At 63.3% G+C, this 18,413-nt stretch overlaps 1 protein-coding gene across 1 annotated transcript in view; it reads left to right on the plus strand.

Moving 5' to 3' along the window:
* Positions 1-18,413, plus strand: part of KIAA2012 (KIAA2012 ortholog) — a 353,000-nt gene that overhangs the window by 20,634 nt on the left and 313,953 nt on the right. The gene's annotated exons all lie outside the window — the stretch shown is intronic.

Consider the following 18,413-nt stretch of genomic DNA (forward strand, 5'->3'; position numbering starts at 1 on the left):
AGTCAGGTGAGGCATCCCTGGCAGGTAACAGTGACGTGCGCTGGGGTGAGGCAGGTGAGGCATCCCTGGCAGGTAACAGTGACGTGGGGTGAGTCAGGTGAGGCATCCCTGGCAGGTAACAGTGACGTGGGGTGAGGCAGGTGAGGCGTCTCTGGCAGGTAACAGTGACGTGCGTTGGGGTGAGGCAGGTGAGGTGTCCCTGGCAGGTAACAGTGACGTGCGGTGGGGTGAGGCAGGTGAGGCATCCCTGGCAGGTAACAGTGAGGTGGGTTGAGGCAGGTGAGGCATCCCTGGCAGGTAACAGTGACGTGCGGTGGGGTGAGGCGTCCCTGGCAGGTAACAGTGACGTGCGTTGGGGTGAGGCAGGTGAGGCGTCCCTGGCAGGTAACAGTGACGTGCGTTGGGGTGAGGCAGGTGAGGCGTCCCTGGCAGGTAACAGTGAGGTGCGGTGGGGTGAGGCAGGTGAGGCATCCCTGGCAGGTAATAGTGACGTGGGGTGAGGCAGGTGAGGCATCCCTGGCAGGTAACAGTGACGTGCGGTGGGGTGAGGCAGGTGAGGCATCCCTGGCAGGTAACAGTGACGTGCGGTGGGGTGAGGCAGGTGAGGCGTCCCAGGCAGGTAACAGTGACGTGCGTTGGGGTGAGGCAGGTGAGGCGTCCCTGGCAGGTAACAGTGACGTGGGGGGAGGCAGGTGAGGCGTCCCAGGCAGGTAACAGTGACGTGCGTTGGGGTGAGGCAGGTGAGGCGTCCCTGGCAGGTAACAGTGACGTGGGTTGAGGCAGGTGAGGCATCCCTGGCAGGTAACAGTGATGTGCGGTGGGGTGAGGCAGGTGAGGCATCCCTGGCAGGTAACAGTGATGTGCGCTGGGGTGAGGCAGGTGAGGCATCCCTGGCAGGTAACAGTGACGTGACGTGGGGTGAGGCAGGTGAGGCGTCCCTGGCAGGTAACAGTGATGTGAGGCAGGTGAGGCGTCCCTGGCAGGTAACAGTGAGGTGCGGTGGGGTGAGGCAGGTGAGGCGTCCCAGGCAGGTAACAGTGATGTGCGGTGGGGTGAGGCAGGTGAGGCATCCCTGGCAGGTAACAGTGATGTGCGGTGGGGTGAGGTAGGTGAGGCGTCCCTGGCAGGTAACAGTGACGAGCAGTGTGGTGAGGCAGGTGAGGCATTCCTGGCAGGTAACAGTGACGAGCAGTGTGGTGAGGCAGGTGAGGCATTCCTGGCAGGTAACAGTGATGTGGGGTGAGTCAGGTGAGGCGTCTCTGGCAGGTAACAGTGACGTGGGGTGAGGCAGGTGAGGCGTCCCTGGCAGGTAACAGTGACGTGCGGTGGGGTGAGGCAGGTGAGGCATCCCTGGCAGGTAACAGTGACGTGGGGTGAGGCAGGTGAGGCATCCCTGGCAGGTAACAGTGATGTGCGGAGGGGTGAGGCATCCCTGGCAGGTAACAGTGAGGTGGGTTGAGGCAGGTGAGGCATCCCTGGCAGGTAACAGTGATGTGAGGCAGGTGAGGCGTCCCTGGCAGGTAACAGTGAGGTGGGGTGGGGTGAGGCAGGTGAGGCATCCCTGGCAGGTAACAGTGACGTGGGGTGAGGCAGGTGAGGCATCCCTGGCAGGTAACAGTGATGTGCGCTGGGGTGAGGCAGGTGAGGCATCCCTGGCAGGTAACAGTGACGTGGGGTGAGGCAGGTGAGGCGTCCCTGGCAGGTAACAGTGCGGTGGGGTGAGGCAGGTGAGGCGTCCCTGGCAGGTAACAGTGCGGTGGGGTGAGGCAGGTGAGGCGTCCCTGGCAGGTAACAGTGGGGTGAGGCGTCCCTGGCAGGTAACAGTGATGTGAGGCAGGTGAGGCGTCCCTGGCAGGTAACAGTGAGGTGCGGTGGGGTGAGGCAGGTGAGGCGTCCCTGGCAGGTAACAGTGATGTGCGGTGGGGTGAGGCAGGTGAGGCATCCCTGGCAGGTAACAGTGACGTGGGGTGAGGCAGGTGAGGCGTCCCTGGCAGGTAACAGTGACGTGCGTTGGGGTGAGGCAGGTGAGGCATCCCTGGCAGGTAACAGTAATGTGCGGTGGGGTGAGGCAGGTGAGGCGTCCCTGGCAGGTAACAGTGACGTGCGGTGGGGTGAGGCAGGTGAGGCATTCCTGGCAGGTAACAGTGACGTGGGGTGAGGCAGGTGAGGCGTCCCTGGCAGGTAACAGTGACGAGCAGTGTGGTGAGGCAGGTGAGGCATTCCTGGCAGGTAACAGTGATGTGCGCTGGGGTGAGGCAGGTGAGGCATCCCTGGCAGGTAACAGTGACGTGACGTGGGGTGAGGCAGGTGAGGCATCCCTGGCAGGTAACAGTGATGTGCGGAGGGGTGAGGCATCCCTGGCAGGTAACAGTGAGGTGGGTTGAGGCAGGTGAGGCATCCCTGGCAGGTAACAGTGATGTGAGGCAGGTGAGGCGTCCCTGGCAGGTAACAGTGAGGTGGGGTGGGGTGAGGCAGGTGAGGCATCCCTGGCAGGTAACAGTGACGTGGGGTGAGGCAGGTGAGGCATCCCTGGCAGGTAACAGTGAGGTGGGGTGGGGTGAGGTAGGTGAGGCGTCCCTGGCAGGTAACAGTGACGTGCGCTGGGGTGAGGCAGGTGAGGCGTCCCTGGCAGGTAACAGTGAGGTGGGGTGGGGTGAGGCAGGTGAGGCATCCCTGGCAGGTAACAGTTACGTGGGGTGAGGCAGGTGAGGCGTCCCTGGCAGGTAACAGTGACGTGCGGTGGGGTGAGGCAGGTGAGGCGTCCCTGGCAGGTAACAGTGACGTGCGGTGGGGTGAGGCAGGTGAGGCATCCCTGGCAGGTAACAGTGACGTGCGGTGGGGCGAGGCAGGTGAGGCGTCCCTGGCAGGTAACAGTGAGCTGGGTTGAGGCAGGTGAGGCATCCCTGGCAGGTAACAGTGACGTGCGGTGGGGTGAGGCAGGTGAGGCATCCCTGGCAGGTAACAGTGACGTGGGTTGAGGCAGGTGAGGCATCCCTGGCAGGTAACAGTGACGTGCGGTGGGGTGAGGCAGGTGAGGCATCCCTGGCAGGTAACAGTGACGTGCGGTGGGGCGAGGCAGGTGAGGCGTCCCTGGCAGGTAACAGTGACGTGGGTTGAGGCAGGTGAGGCATCCCTGGCAGGTAACAGTGACGTGCGGTGGGGTGAGGCAGGTGAGGCATCCCTGGCAGGTAACAGTGACGTGGGTTGAGGCAGGTGAGGCATCCCTGGCAGGTAACAGTGACGTGCGGTGGGGTGAGGCAGGTGAGGCATCCCTGGCAGGTAACAGTGACGTGCGGTGGGGTGAGGCAGGTGAGGCATCCCTGGCAGGTAACAGTGACGTGCGGTGGGGCGAGGCAGGTGAGGCATCCCTGGCAGGTAACAGTGACGTGGGTTGAGGCAGGTGAGGCATCCCTGGCAGGTAACAGTGACGTGCGGTGGGGTGAGGCAGGTGAGGCGTCCCTGGCAGGTAACAGTGACGTGCGGTGGGGCGAGGCAGGTGAGGCATCCCTGGCAGGTAACAGTGACGTGGGTTGAGGCAGGTGAGGCATCCCTGGCAGGTAACAGTGACGTGCGGTGGGGCGAGGCAGGTGAGGCGTCCCTGGCAGGTAACAGTGACGTGGGGTGAGGCAGGTGAGGCATCCCTGGCAGGTAACAGTGACGTGCGGTGGGGCGAGGCATCCCTGGCAGGTAACAGTGACGTGGGTTGAGGCAGGTGAGGCATCCCTGGCAGGTAACAGTGACGTGCGGTGGGGCGAGGCAGGTGAGGCATCCCTGGCAGGTAACAGTGACGTGCGGTGGGGTTGAGGCAGGTGAGGCATCCCTGGCAGGTAACAGTGACGTGCGGTGGGGTGAGGCAGGTGAGGCATCCCTGGCAGGTAACAGTGACGTGCGGTGGGGTGAGGCAGGTGAGGCATCCCTGGCAGGTAACAGTGACGTGCGGTGGGGTGAGGCAGGTGAGGCATCCCTGGCAGGTAACAGTGACGTGCGGTGGGGCGAGGCAGGTGAGGCGTCCCTGGCAGGTAACAGTGAGCTGGGTTGAGGCAGGTGAGGCATCCCTGGCAGGTAACAGTGATGTGCGGTGGGGTGAGGCAGGTGAGGCATCCCTGGCAGGTAATAGTGACGTGGGGTGAGGCAGGTGAGGCATCCCTGGCAGGTAATAGTGACGTGGGGTGAGGCAGGTGAGGCGTCCCTGGCAGGTAACAGTGCGGTGGGGTGAGGCAGGTGAGGCATCCCTGGCAGGTAACAGTGACGTGGGGTGAGGCAGATGAGGCGTCCCTGGCAGGTAACAGTGACGTGGGTTGAGGCAGGTGAGGCATCCCTGGCAGGTAACAGTGACGTGCGGTGGGGTGAGGCAGGTGAGGCATCCCTGGCAGGTAACAGTGACGTGGGTTGAGGCAGGTGAGGCGTCCCTGGCAGGTAACAGTGACGTGCGGTGGGGTGAGGCAGGTGAGGCGTCCCTGGCAGGTAACAGTGACGTGACGTGGGGTGAGGCAGGTGAGGCGTCCCTGGCAGGTAACAGTGATGTGCGGTGGGGTGAGGCATCCCTGGCAGGTAACAGTGAGGTGCGGTGGGTTGAGGCAGGTGAGGCGTCCCTGGCAGGTAACAGTGATGTGCGGTGGGGTGAGGCAGGTGAGGCGTCCCTGGCAGGTAACAGTGCGGTGGGGTGAGGCAGGTGAGGCATCCCTGGCAGGAAATAGTGACGTGGGGTGAGGCAGGTGAGGCTTCCTGGCAGGTAACAGTGACGTGCGGTGGGGTGAGGCAGGTGAGGCGTCCCTGGCAGGTAACAGTGACGTGGGTTGAGGAAGGTGAGGCATCCCTGGCAGGTAACAGTGACGTGGGGTGAGGCAGGTGAGGCATCCCTGGCAGGAAATAGTGACGTGGGGTGAGGCAGGTGAGGCTTCCTGGCAGGTAACAGTGACGTGCGGTGGGGTGAGGCAGGTGAGGCGTCCCTGGCAGGTAACAGTGACGTGGGTTGAGGAAGGTGAGGCATCCCTGGCAGGTAACAGTGACGTGGGGTGAGGAAGGTGAGGCATCCCTGGCAGGTAACAGTGACGTGTGGTGGGGTGAGGAATGTGAGGTGTCCCTGGCAGGTAACGGTAGGGTGAGGCAGGTGAGGCGTCCCAGGCAGGTAACAGTGACGTGGGTTGAGGAAGGTGAGGCATCCCTGGCAGGTAACAGTGACGTGGGGTGAGGAAGGTGAGGCATCCCTGGCAGGTAACAGTGACGTGGGGTGAGGCAGGTGAGGCATCCCTGGCAGGTAATAGTGACGTGGGGTGAGGCAGGTGAGGCGTCCCTGGCAGGTAACAGTGATGTGGGTTGAGGCATGTGAGGCATCCCTGGCAGGTAACAGTGACGTGGGGTGAGGCAGGTGAGGCATCCCTGGCAGGTAACAGTGACGTGCGGTGGGGTGAGGCAGGTGAGGCATCCCTGGCAGGTAACAGTGACGTGACGTGGGGTGAGGCAGGTGAGGCATCCCTGGCAGGTAACAGTGACGTGGGGTGAGGCAGGTGAGGCATCCCTGGCAGGAAATAGTGACGTGGGGTGAGGCAGGTGAGGCTTCCTGGCAGGTAACAGTGACGTGCGGTGGGGTGAGGCAGGTGAGGCGTCCCTGGCAGGTAACAGTGACGTGGGGTGAGGCAGGTGAGGCATCCCTGGCAGGTAACAGTGATGTGCGGTGGGGTGAGGCAGGTGAGGCATCCCTGGCAGGTAACAGTGACGTGGGGTGAGGCGTCCCTGGCAGGTAACAGTGATGTGCGGTGGGGTGAGGCAGGTGAGGCATCCCTGGCAGGTAACAGTGACGTGGGGTGAGGCAGGTGAGGCGTCCCTGGCAGGTAACAGTGACGTGGGGTGAGGCAGGTGAGGCGTCCCTGGCAGGTAACAGTGCGGTGGGGTGAGGCAGGTGAGGCATCCCTGGCAGGTAACAGTGACGTGGGGTGAGGCAGGTGAGGCGTCCCTGGCAGGTAACAGTGACGTGGGTTGAGGAAGGTGAGGCATCCCTGGCAGGTAACAGTGACGTGGGGTGAGGAAGGTGAGGCATCCCTGGCAGGTAACAGTGACGTGTGGTGGGGTGAGGAATGTGAGGTGTCCCTGGCAGGTAACGGTAGGGTGAGGCAGGTGAGGCATCCCTGGCAGGTAACAGTGACGTGGGGTGAGGAAGGTGAGGCGTCCCTGGCAGGTAACAGTGATGTGGGTTGAGGCATGTGAGGCATCCCTGGCAGGTAACAGTGACGTGGGGTGAGGCAGGTGAGGCATCCCTGGCAGGTAACAGTGACGTGGGGTGAGGCAGGTGAGGCGTCCCTGGCAGGTAACAGTGATGTGGGTTGAGGCATGTGAGGCATCCCTGGCAGGTAACAGTGACGTGGGGTGAGGCAGGTGAGGCATCCCTGGCAGGTAATAGTGACGTGGGGTGAGGCAGGTGAGGCGTCCCTGGCAGGTAACAGTGATGTGGGTTGAGGCATGTGAGGCATCCCTGGCAGGTAACAGTGACGTGGGGTGAGGCAGGTGAGGCATCCCTGGCAGGTAACAGTGACGTGCGGTGGGGTGAGGCAGGTGAGGCATCCCTGGCAGGTAACAGTGACGTGACGTGGGGTGAGGCAGGTGAGGCGTCCCTGGCAGGTAACAGTTACGTGGGGTGAGGCAGGTGAGGCATCCCTGGCAGGTAACAGTGACGTGCGCTGGGGTGAGGCAGGTGAGGCGTCCCTGGCAGGTAACAGTGACGTTTGCTGGGGTGAGGCAGGTGAGGCATCCCTGGCAGGTAACAGTTACGTGGGGTGAGGCAGGTGAGGCATCCCTGGCAGGTAACAGTGACGTGGGGTGAGGCAGGTGAGGCATCCCTGGCAGGTAACAGTGACGTGGGGTGAGGCAGGTGAGGCATCCCTGGCAGGTAACAGTTACGTGGGGTGAGGCAGGTGAGGCATCCCTGGCAGGTAACAGTGACGTGGGGTGAGGCAGGTGAGGCATCCCTGGCAGGTAACAGTTACGTGGGGTGAGGCAGGTGAGGCATCCCTGGCAGGTAACAGTGACGTGCGGTGGGGTGAGGCAGGTGAGGCATCCCTGGCAGGTAACAGTGAGGTGGGTTGAGGCAGGTGAGGCATCCCTGGCAGGTAACAGTGATGTGCGCTGGGGTGAGGCAGGTGAGGCGTCCCTGGCAGGTAACAGTGCGGTGGGGTGAGGCAGGTGAGGCGTCCCAGGTAGGTAACAGTGACGTGCGGTGGGGTGAGGCATCCCTGGCAGGTAACAGTGCGGAGGGGTGAGGCAGGTGAGGCATCCCTGGCAGGTAACAGTGACGTGGGGTGAGGCAGGTGAGGCGTCCCTGGCAGGCAACAGTGACGTGCGGTGGGGTGAGGCAGGTGAGGCATCCCTGGCAGGTAACAGTGATGTGCGCTGGGGTGAGGCAGGTGAGGCGTTCCTGGCAGGTAACAGTGATGTGCGCTGGGGTGAGGCAGGTGAGGCGTTCCTGGCAGGTAACAGTGACGTGCGGTGGGGTGAGGCAGGTGAGGCGTCCCAGGTAGGTAACAGTGACGTGCGGTGGGGTGAGGCATCCCTGGCAGGTAACAGTGACGTGGGGCGAGGCAGGTGAGGCGTCCCTGGAAGGTAACAGTGATGTGCGGTGGGTTGAGGCAGGTGAGGCGTCCCTGGCAGGTAACAGTGACGTGCACTGGGGAGAGGCATGTGAGGCATCCCTGGCAGGTAATAGTGATGTGCGGTGGGGTGAGGCAGGTGAGGCGTCCCTGGCAGGTAACAGTGACGTGCGTTGGGGTGAGGCAGGTGAGGCATCCCTGGCAGGTAACAGTAATGTGCGGTGGGGTGAGGCAGGTGAGGCATCCCTGGCAGGTAACAGTGACGTGGGGTGAGGCAGGTGAGGCATCCCTGGCAGGTAACAGTAATGTGCGGTGGGTTGAGGCAGGTGAGGCGTCCCTGGCAGGTAACAGTGACGTGCGGTGGGGTGAGGCAGGTGAGGCATTCCTGGCAGGTAACAGTGACGTGGGGTGAGGCAGGTGAGGCATTCCTGGCAGGTAACAGTGATGTGCGCTGGGGTGAGGCAGGTGAGGCATCCCTGGCAGGTAACAGTGACGTGACGTGGGGTGAGGCAGGTGAGGCGTCCCTGGCAGGTAACAGTGATGTGCGGAGGGGTGAGGCATCCCTGGCAGGTAACAGTGAGGTGGGTTGAGGCAGGTGAGGCATCCCTGGCAGGTAACAGTGATGTGAGGCAGGTGAGGCGTCCCTGGCAGGTAACAGTGAGGTGGGGTGGGGTGAGGCAGGTGAGGCATCCCTGGCAGGTAACAGTGACGTGGGGTGAGGCAGGTGAGGCATCCCTGGCAGGTAACAGTGAGGTGGGGTGGGGTGAGGTAGGTGAGGCGTCCCTGGCAGGTAACAGTGACGTGGGGTGAGGCAGGTGAGGCATCCCTGGCAGGTAACAGTGACGTGGGGTGAGGCAGGTGAGGCATCCCTGGCAGGTAACAGTGAGGTGGGGTGGGGTGAGGCAGGTGAGGCGTCCCTGGCAGGTAACGGTGATGTGCGGTGGGGTGAGGCAGGTGAGGCGTCCCTGGCAGGTAACAGTAATGTGCGGTGGGGTGAGGCAGGTGAGGCATCCCTGGCAGGTAACAGTGACGTGCGGTGGGGCGAGGCAGGTGAGGCGTCCCTGGCAGGTAACAGTGAGCTGGGTTGAGGCAGGTGAGGCATCCCTGGCAGGTAACAGTAATGTGCGGTGGGGTGAGGCAGGTGAGGCATCCCTGGCAGGTAACAGTGACGTGCGGAGGGGTGAGGCAGGTGAGGCATCCCTGGCAGGTAACAGTGACGTGGGTTGAGGCAGGTGAGGCATCCCTGGCAGGTAACAGTGAGCTGGGTTGAGGCAGGTGAGGCATCCCTGGCAGGTAACAGTGACGTGCGGAGGGGTGAGGCAGGTGAGGCATCCCTGGCAGGTAACAGTGACGTGGGTTGAGGCAGGTGAGGCATCCCTGGCAGGTAACAGTGACGTGCGGTGGGGTGAGGCAGGTGAGGCATCCCTGGCAGGTAACAGTGACGTGCGGAGGGGTGAGGCAGGTGAGGCATCCCTGGCAGGTAACAGTGACGTGGGTTGAGGCAGGTGAGGCATCCCTGGCAGGTAACAGTGACGTGCGGTGGGGTGAGGCAGGTGAGGCATCCCTGGCAGGTAACAGTGACGTGCGGTGGGGCGAGGCAGGTGAGGCGTCCCTGGCAGGTAACAGTGAGCTGGGTTGAGGCAGGTGAGGCATCCCTGGCAGGTAACAGTGATGTGCGGTGGGGTGAGGCAGGTGAGGCATCCCTGGCAGGTAATAGTGACGTGGGGTGAGGCAGGTGAGGCATCCCTGGCAGGTAATAGTGACGTGGGGTGAGGCAGGTGAGGCGTCCCTGGCAGGTAACAGTGCGGTGGGGTGAGGCAGGTGAGGCATCCCTGGCAGGTAACAGTTACGTGGGGTGAGGCAGGTGAGGCATCCCTGGCAGGTAACAGTGACGTGCGGTGGGGTGAGGCAGGTGAGGCATCCCTGGCAGGTAACAGTGACGTGCGGTGGGGTGAGGCAGGTGAGGCGTCCCTGGCAGGTAACCGTGATGTGCGCTGGGGTGAGGCAGATGAGGCATCCCTGGCAGGTAACAGTGCGCTGGGGTGAGGCAGGTGAGGCGTCCCAGGCAGGTAACAGTGATGTGCGGTGGGGTGAGGCAGGTGAGGCGTCCCTGGCAGGTAACAGTGACGTGGGGTGAGGCAGATGAGGCGTCCCTGGCAGGTAACAGTGACGTGGGGTGAGGCAGATGAGGCGTCCCTGGCAGGTAACAGTGACGTGGGTTGAGGCAGGTGAGGCATCCCTGGCAGGTAACAGTGACGTGCGGTGGGGTGAGGCAGGTGAGGCGTCCCTGGCAGGTAACAGTGAGCTGGGTTGAGGCAGGTGAGGCATCCCTGGCAGGTAACAGTGACGTGCGGAGGGGTGAGGCAGGTGAGGCATCCCTGGCAGGTAACAGTGAGCTGGGTTGAGGCAGGTGAGGCGTCCCTGGCAGGTAACAGTGACGTGCGGTGGGGCGAGGCAGGTGAGGCGTCCCTGGCAGGTAACAGTGAGCTGGGTTGAGGCAGGTGAGGCGTCCCTGGCAGGTAACAGTGACGTGCGGTGGGGTGAGGCAGGTGAGGCATCCCTGGCAGGTAACAGTGACGTGCGGTGGGGCGAGGCAGGTGAGGCGTCCCTGGCAGGTAACAGTGAGCTGGGTTGAGGCAGGTGAGGCGTCCCTGGCAGGTAACAGTGACGTGCGGTGGGGTGAGGCAGGTGAGGCGTCCCTGGCAGGTAACAGTGACGTGCGGTGGGGTGAGGCAGGTGAGGCATCCCTGGCAGGTAACCGTGACGTGCGGTGGGGTGAGGCAGGTGAGGCATCCCTGGCAGGTAACAGTGACGTGCGGTGGGGCGAGGCAGGTGAGGCGTCCCTGGCAGGTAACAGTGAGCTGGGTTGAGGCAGGTGAGGCATCCCTGGCAGGTAACAGTGATGTGCGGTGGGGTGAGGCAGGTGAGGCGTCCCTGGCAGGTAACAGTGACGTGCGGTGGGGTGAGGCAGGTGAGGCATCCCTGGCAGGTAACCGTGACGTGCGGTGGGGTGAGGCAGGTGAGGCATCCCTGGCAGGTAACAGTGACGTGCGGTGGGGCGAGGCAGGTGAGGCGTCCCTGGCAGGTAACAGTGAGCTGGGTTGAGGCAGGTGAGGCATCCCTGGCAGGTAACAGTGATGTGCGGTGGGGTGAGGCAGGTGAGGCATCCCTGGCAGGTAACAGTGACGTGGGGTGAGGCAGGTGAGTCATCCCTGGCAGGTAACAGTGACGTGCGGTGGGGTGAGGCAGGTGAGGCATCCCTGGCAGGTAACAGTGACGTGGGGTGAGGCAGATGAGGCATCCCTGGCAGGTAACAGTGCGGTGGCGTGAGGCAGGTGAGGCGTCCCAGGCAGGTAACAGTGATGTGCGGTGGGGTGAGGCAGGTGAGGCGTCCCTGGCAGGTAACAGTGACGTGGGGTGAGGCAGATGAGGCGTCCCTGGCAGGTAACAGTGACGTGGGTTGAGGCAGGTGAGGCATCCCTGGCAGGTAACAGTGACGTGCGGTGGGGTGAGGCAGGTGAGGCATCCCTGGCAGGTAACAGTGACGTGGGTTGAGGCAGGTGAGGCATCCCTGGCAGGTAACAGTGATGTGCGGTGGGGTGAGGCAGGTGAGGCGTCCCTGGCAGGTAACAGTGACGTGCGGTGGGGTGAGGCAGGTGAGGCATCCCTGGCAGGTAACAGTGACGTGACGTGGGGTGAGGCAGGTGAGGCGTCCCTGGCAGGTAACAGTGATGTGCGGTGGGGTGAGGCATCCCTGGCAGGTAACAGTGAGGTGCGGTGGGTTGAGGCAGGTGAGGCATCCCTGGCAGGTAACAGTGACGTGGGGTGAGGCAGGTGAGGCGTCCCTGGCAGGTAACAGTGCGGTGGGGTGAGGCAGGTGAGGCATCCCTGGCAGGTAACAGTGACGTGGGGTGAGGCAGGTGAGGCATCCCTGGCAGGAAATAGTGACGTGGGGTGAGGCAGGTGAGGCGTCCCTGGCAGGTAACAGTGACGTGTGGTGAGGCAGGTGAGGCATCCCTGGCAGGTAACAGTGACGTGGGGTGAGGCAGGTGAGGCATCCCTGGCAGGAAATAGTGACGTGGGGTGAGGCAGGTGAGGCATCCCTGGCAGGTAACAGTGACGTGCGGTGGGGTGAGGCAGGTGAGGCGTCCCAGGCAGGTAACAGTGACGTGGGTTGAGGAAGGTGAGGCATCCCTGGCAGGTAACAGTGACGTGGGGTGAGGAAGGTGAGGCATCCCTGGCAGGTAACAGTGACGTGGGGTGAGGCAGGTGAGGCATCCCTGGCAGGTAATAGTGACGTGGGGTGAGGCAGGTGAGGCGTCCCTGGCAGGTAACAGTGATGTGGGTTGAGGCATGTGAGGCATCCCTGGCAGGTAACAGTGACATGGGGTGAGGCAGGTGAGGCATCCCTGGCAGGTAACAGTGACGTGCGGTGGGGTGAGGCAGGTGAGGCATCCCTGGCAGGTAACAGTGACGTGACGTGGGGTGAGGCAGGTGAGGCGTCCCTGGCAGGTAACAGTGACGTTTGCTGGGGTGAGGCAGGTGAGGCATCCCTGGCAGGTAACAGTGACGTGCGCTGGGGTGAGGCAGGTGAGGCATCCCTGGCAGGTAACAGTTACGTGGGGTGAGGCAGGTGAGGCATCCCTGGCAGGTAACAGTGACGTGCGGTGGGGTGAGGCAGGTGAGGCATCCCTGGCAGGTAACAGTTACGTGGGGTGAGGCAGGTGAGGCATCCCTGGCAGGTAACAGTGAGGTGGGTTGAGGCAGGTGAGGCATCCCTGGCAGGTAACAGTGATGTGCGCTGGGGTGAGGCAGGTGAGGCATCCCTGGCAGGTAACAGTGATGTGCGCTGGGGTGAGGCAGGTGAGGCGTCCCTGGCAGGTAACAGTGCGGTGGGGTGAGGCAGGTGAGGCGTCCCAGGTAGGTAACAGTGACGTGCGGTGGGGTGAGGCATCCCTGGCAGGTAACAGTGCGGTGGGGTGAGGCAGGTGAGGCATCCCTGGCAGGTAACAGTGACGTGGGGTGAGGCAGGTGAGGCATCCCTGGCAGGTAACAGTGACGTGCGGTGGGGTGAGGCAGGTGAGGCATCCCTGGCAGGTAACAGTGACGTGGGGTGAGGCAGGTGAGGCGTCCCAGGTAGGTAACAGTGACGTGCGGTGGGGTGAGGCATCCCTGGCAGGTAACAGTGCGGTGGGGTGAGGCAGGTGAGGCATCCCTGGCAGGTAACAGTGACGTGCGGTGGGGTGAGGCAGGTGAGGCGTCCCTGGCAGGTAACAGTTACGTGGGGTGAGGCAGGTGAGGCATCCCTGGCAGGTAACAGTGACGTGCGGTGGGGTGAGGCAGGTGAGGCATCCCTGGCAGGTAACAGTGACGTGCGGTGGGGTGAGGCAGGTGAGGCGTCCCTGGCAGGTAACAGTGACGTGCGGTGGGGTGAGGCAGGTGAGGCATCCCTGGCAGGTAACAGTGATGTGCGGTGGGGTGAGGCAGGTGAGGCATCCCTGGCAGGTAACAGTGACGTGCGGTGGGGTGAGGCAGGTGAGGCGTCCCTGGCAGGTAACAGTTACGTGGGGTGAGGCAGGTGAGGCATCCCTGGCAGGTAACAGTGACGTGCGGTGGGGTGAGGCAGGTGAGGCGTCCCTGGCAGGTAACAGTGACGTGCGGTGGGGTGAGGCAGGTGAGGCATCCCTGGCAGGTAACAGTAACGTGGGGTGAGGCAGGTGAGGCATCCCTGGCAGGTAACAGTGACGTGCGGTGGGGTGAGGCAGGTGAGGCGTCCCTGGCAGGTAACAGTGACGTGCGGTGGGGTGAGGCAGGTGAGGCGTCCCTGGCAGGTAACGGTGATGTGCGGTGGGGTGAGGCAGTGAGGCGTCCCTGGCAGGTAACAGTTACGTGGGGTGAGGCAGGTGAGGCATCCCTGGCAGGTAACAGTGACGTGCGGTGGGGTGAGGCAGGTGAGGCGTCCCTGGCAGGTAACAGTTACGTGGGGTGAGGCAGGTGAGGCATCCCTGGCAGGTAACAGTGACGTGCGGTGGGGTGAGGCAGGTGAGGCGTCCCTGGCAGGTAACAGTGACGTGCGGTGGGGTGAGGCAGGTGAGGCGTCCCTGGCAGGTAACAGTGATGTGCGGTGGGGTGAGGCAGGTGAGGCATCCCTGGCAGGTAACAGTTACGTGGGGTGAGGCAGGTGAGGCATCCCTGGCAGGTAATAGTGATGTGCGGTGGGGAGAGGCAGGTGAGGCATCCCTGGCAGGTAACAGTGATGTGCGGTGGGGAGAGGCAGGTGAGGCGTCCCTGGCAGGTAACAGTGATGTGCGGTGGGGTGAGGCAGGTGAGGCATCCCTGGCAGGTAACAGTGAGGTGGGTTGAGGCAGGTGAGGCATCCCTGTCAGGTAACAGTGACGTGGGGTGAGGCAGGTGAGGCGTCCCTGGCAGGTAACAGTGCGTTGGGGTGAGGCAGGTGAGGCGTCCCTGGCAGGTAACAGTGACGTGCGGTGGGGTGAGGCAGGTGAGGCATCCCTGGCAGGTAACAGTGACGTGGGGTGAGGCAGGTGAGGCGTCCCTGGCAGGTAACAGTGACGTGCGGTGGGGTGAGGCAGGTGAGGCATCCCTGGCAGGTAACAGTGACGTGGGGTGAGGCAGGTGAGGCGTCCCTGGCAGGTAACGGTAGGGTGAGGCAGGTGAGGCAGGTGAGGTGTCCCTGGCAGGTAACGGTGGGGTGAGGCAGGTGAGGCGTTCCTGGCAGGTAACGGTAGGGTGAGGAAGGTGAGGAAGGTGAGGTGTCCCTGGCAGGTAACGGTAGGGTGAGGCAGGTGAGGAAGGTGAGGTGTCCCTGGCAGGTAACGGTAGGGTGAGGCAGGTGAGGAAGGTGAGGTGTCCCTGGCAGGTAACGGTAGGGTGAGGCAGGTGAGGCGTTCCTGGCAGGTAACGGTAGGGTGAGGAAGGTGAGGAAGGTGAGGTGTCCCTGGCAGGTAACGGTAGGGTGAGGCAGGTGAGGAAGGTGAGGTGTCCCTGGCAGGTAACGGTAGGGTGAGGCAGGTGAGGAAGGTGAGGTGTCCCTGGCAGGTAACGGTAGGGTGAGGCAGGTGAGGAAGGTGAGGTGTCCCTGGCAGGTAACGGTAGGGTGAGGCAGGTGAGGCGTTCCTGGCAGGTAACGGTAGGGTGAGGCAGGTGAGGAAGGTGAGGTGTCCCTGGCAGGTAACGGTGGGGTGAGGCAGGTGAGGCATCCCTGGCAGGTAACAGTGACGTGCGGTGGGGTGAGGCAGGTGAGGCGTCCCTGGCAGGTAACGGTAGGGTGAGGCAGGTGAGGCAGGTGAGGTGTCCCTGGCAGGTAACGGTGGGGTGAGGCAGGTGAGGAAGGTGAGGTGTCCCTGGCAGGTAACGGTGGGGTGAGGCAGGTGAGGAAGGTGAGGTGTTCCTGGCAGGTAACGGTAGGGTGAGGAAGGTGAGGAAGGTGAGGTGTCCCTGGCAGGTAACGGTAGGGTGAGGCAGGTGAGGAAGGTGAGGTGTCCCTGGCAGGTAACGGTGGGGTGAGGCAGGTGAGGAAGGTGAGGTGTCCCTGGCAGGTAACGGTAGGGTGAGGCAGGTGAGGCGTTCCTGGCAGGTAACAGTGACGTGCGGTGGGGTGAGGCAGGTGAGGCGTCCCTGGCAGGTAACAGTTACGTGGGGTGAGGCAGGTGAGGCATCCCTGGCAGGTAACAGTGACGTGCGGTGGGGTGAGGCAGGTGAGGCGTCCCTGGCAGGTAACAGTGACGTGCGGTGGGGTGAGGCAGGTGAGGCATCCCTGGCAGGTAACAGTAACGTGGGGTGAGGCAGGTGAGGCATCCCTGGCAGGTAACAGTGACGTGCGGTGGGGTGAGGCAGGTGAGGCGTCCCTGGCAGGTAACAGTGACGTGCGGTGGGGTGAGGCAGGTGAGGCGTCCCTGGCAGGTAACGGTGATGTGCGGTGGGGTGAGGCAGTGAGGCGTCCCTGGCAGGTAACAGTTACGTGGGGTGAGGCAGGTGAGGCATCCCTGGCAGGTAACAGTGACGTGCGGTGGGGTGAGGCAGGTGAGGCGTCCCTGGCAGGTAACAGTTACGTGGGGTGAGGCAGGTGAGGCATCCCTGGCAGGTAACAGTGACGTGCGGTGGGGTGAGGCAGGTGAGGCGTCCCTGGCAGGTAACAGTGACGTGCGGTGGGGTGAGGCAGGTGAGGCGTCCCTGGCAGGTAACAGTGATGTGCGGTGGGGTGAGGCAGGTGAGGCATCCCTGGCAGGTAACAGTTACGTGGGGTGAGGCAGGTGAGGCATCCCTGGCAGGTAATAGTGATGTGCGGTGGGGAGAGGCAGGTGAGGCATCCCTGGCAGGTAACAGTGATGTGCGGTGGGGAGAGGCAGGTGAGGCGTCCCTGGCAGGTAACAGTGATGTGCGGTGGGGTGAGGCAGGTGAGGCATCCCTGGCAGGTAACAGTGAGGTGGGTTGAGGCAGGTGAGGCATCCCTGTCAGGTAACAGTGACGTGGGGTGAGGCAGGTGAGGCGTCCCTGGCAGGTAACAGTGCGTTGGGGTGAGGCAGGTGAGGCGTCCCTGGCAGGTAACAGTGACGTGCGGTGGGGTGAGGCAGGTGAGGCATCCCTGGCAGGTAACAGTGACGTGGGGTGAGGCAGGTGAGGCGTCCCTGGCAGGTAACAGTGACGTGCGGTGGGGTGAGGCAGGTGAGGCATCCCTGGCAGGTAACAGTGACGTGGGGTGAGGCAGGTGAGGCGTCCCTGGCAGGTAACGGTAGGGTGAGGCAGGTGAGGCAGGTGAGGTGTCCCTGGCAGGTAACGGTGGGGTGAGGCAGGTGAGGAAGGTGAGGTGTCCCTGGCAGGTAACGGTGGGGTGAGGCAGGTGAGGCAGGTGAGGCGTTCCTGGCAGGTAACGGTAGGGTGAGGCAGGTGAGGAAGGTGAGGCGTCCCTGGCAGGTAACGGTGGGGTGAGGCAGGTGAGGAAGGTGAGGTGTCCCTGGCAGGTAACGGTGGGGTGAGGCAGGTGAGGAAGGTGAGGTGTCCCTGGCAGGTAACGGTGGGGTGAGGCAGGTGAGGCGTTCCTGGCAGGTAACGGTAGGGTGAGGCAGGTGAGGAAGGTGAGGCGTCCCTGGCAGGTAACGGTAGGGTGAGGCAGGTGAGGAAGGTGAGGTGTCCCTGGCAGGTAACGGTGGGGTGAGGCAGGTGAGGAAGGTGAGGTGTCCCTGGCAGGTAACGGTGGGGTGAGGCAGGTGAGGCGTTCCTGGCAGGTAACAGTGACGTGCGGTGGGGTGAGGCAGGTGAGGCGTCCCTGGCAGGTAACGGTGGGGTGAGGCAGGTGAGGAAGGTGAGGTGTCCCTGGCAGGTAACGGTGGGGTGAGGCAGGTGAGGCGTTCCTGGCAGGTAACAGTGACGTGCGGTGGGGTGAGGCAGGTGAGGCGTCCCTGGCAGGTAACGGTGGGGTGAGGCAGGTGAGGAAGGTGAGGCGTCCCTGGCAGGTAACAGTGACGTGTGGTGGGGTGAGGAATGTGAGGTGTCCCTGGCAGGTAACGGTGGGATGAGGCAGGTGAGGAAGGTGAGGCTTCCCTAGCAGGTAACGGTGGGGTGAGGCAGGTGAGGAAGGTGAGGCGTCCCTGGCAGGTAACGGTGGGGTGAGGCAGGTGAGGAAGGTGAGGCGTCCCTGGCAGGTAACGGTAGGGTGAGGCAGGTGAGGAAGGTGAGGCGTCCCTGGCAGGTAACGGTGGGGTGAGGCAGGTGAGGAAGGTGAGGTGTCCCTGGCAGGTAACGGTGGGGTGAGGCAGGTGAGGCAGGTGAGGCGTTCCTGGCAGGTAACGGTAGGGTGAGGCAGGTGAGGAAGGTGAGGCGTCCCTGGCAGGTAACGGTGGGGTGAGGCAGGTGAGGAAGGTGAGGCGTCCCTGGCAGGTAACAGTGACGTGTGGTGGGGTGAGGAATGTGAGGTGTCCCTGGCAGGTAACGGTGGGGTGAGGCAGGTGAGGCAGGTGAGGCGTTCCTGGCAGGTAACGGTAGGGTGAGGCAGGTGAGGAAGGTGAGGTGTCCCTGGCAGGTAACGGTGGGGTGAGGCAGGTGAGGAAGGTGAGGTGTCCCTGGCAGGTAACGGTGGGGTGAGGCAGGTGAGGCGTTCCTGGCAGGTAACAGTGACGTGCGGTGGGGTGAGGCAGGTGAGGCGTCCCTGGCAGGTAACGGTGGGGTGAGGCAGGTGAGGAAGGTGAGGTGTCCCTGGCAGGTAACGGTGGGGTGAGGCAGGTGAGGCGTTCCTGGCAGGTAACAGTGACGTGCGGTGGGGTGAGGCAGGTGAGGCGTCCCTGGCAGGTAACGGTGGGGTGAGGCAGGTGAGGAAGGTGAGGCGTCCCTGGCAGGTAACAGTGACGTGTGGTGGGGTGAGGAATGTGAGGTGTCCCTGGCAGGTAACGGTGGGATGAGGCAGGTGAGGAAGGTGAGGCTTCCCTAGCAGGTAACGGTGGGGTGAGGCAGGTGAGGAAGGTGAGGCGTCCCTGGCAGGTAACAGTGACGTGTGGTGGGGTGAGGCAGGTGAGGCGTCCCTGGCAGGTAACGGTAGGTTGAGGCAGGTGAGGAAGGTGAGGTGTCCCTGGCAGGTAACGGTAGGTTGAGGCAGGTGAGGTGTCCCTGGCAGGTAACGGTAGGGTGAGGCAGGTGAGGCAGGTAAGGTGTCCCTGGCAGGTAACGGTAGGGTGAGGCAGGTGAGGAAGGTGAGGTGTCCCTGGCAGGTAACGGTAGGGTGAGGCAGGTGAGGCAGGTGAGGTGTCCCTGGCAGGTAACGGTAGGGTGAGGCAGGTGAGGCAGGTAAGGTGTCCCTGGCAGGTAACGGTAGGGTGAGGC

This window comes from Pseudophryne corroboree, chromosome 7 (genome assembly GCF_028390025.1).
Source record: "Pseudophryne corroboree isolate aPseCor3 chromosome 7, aPseCor3.hap2, whole genome shotgun sequence".
NCBI lineage: Eukaryota > Metazoa > Chordata > Amphibia > Anura > Myobatrachidae > Pseudophryne > Pseudophryne corroboree.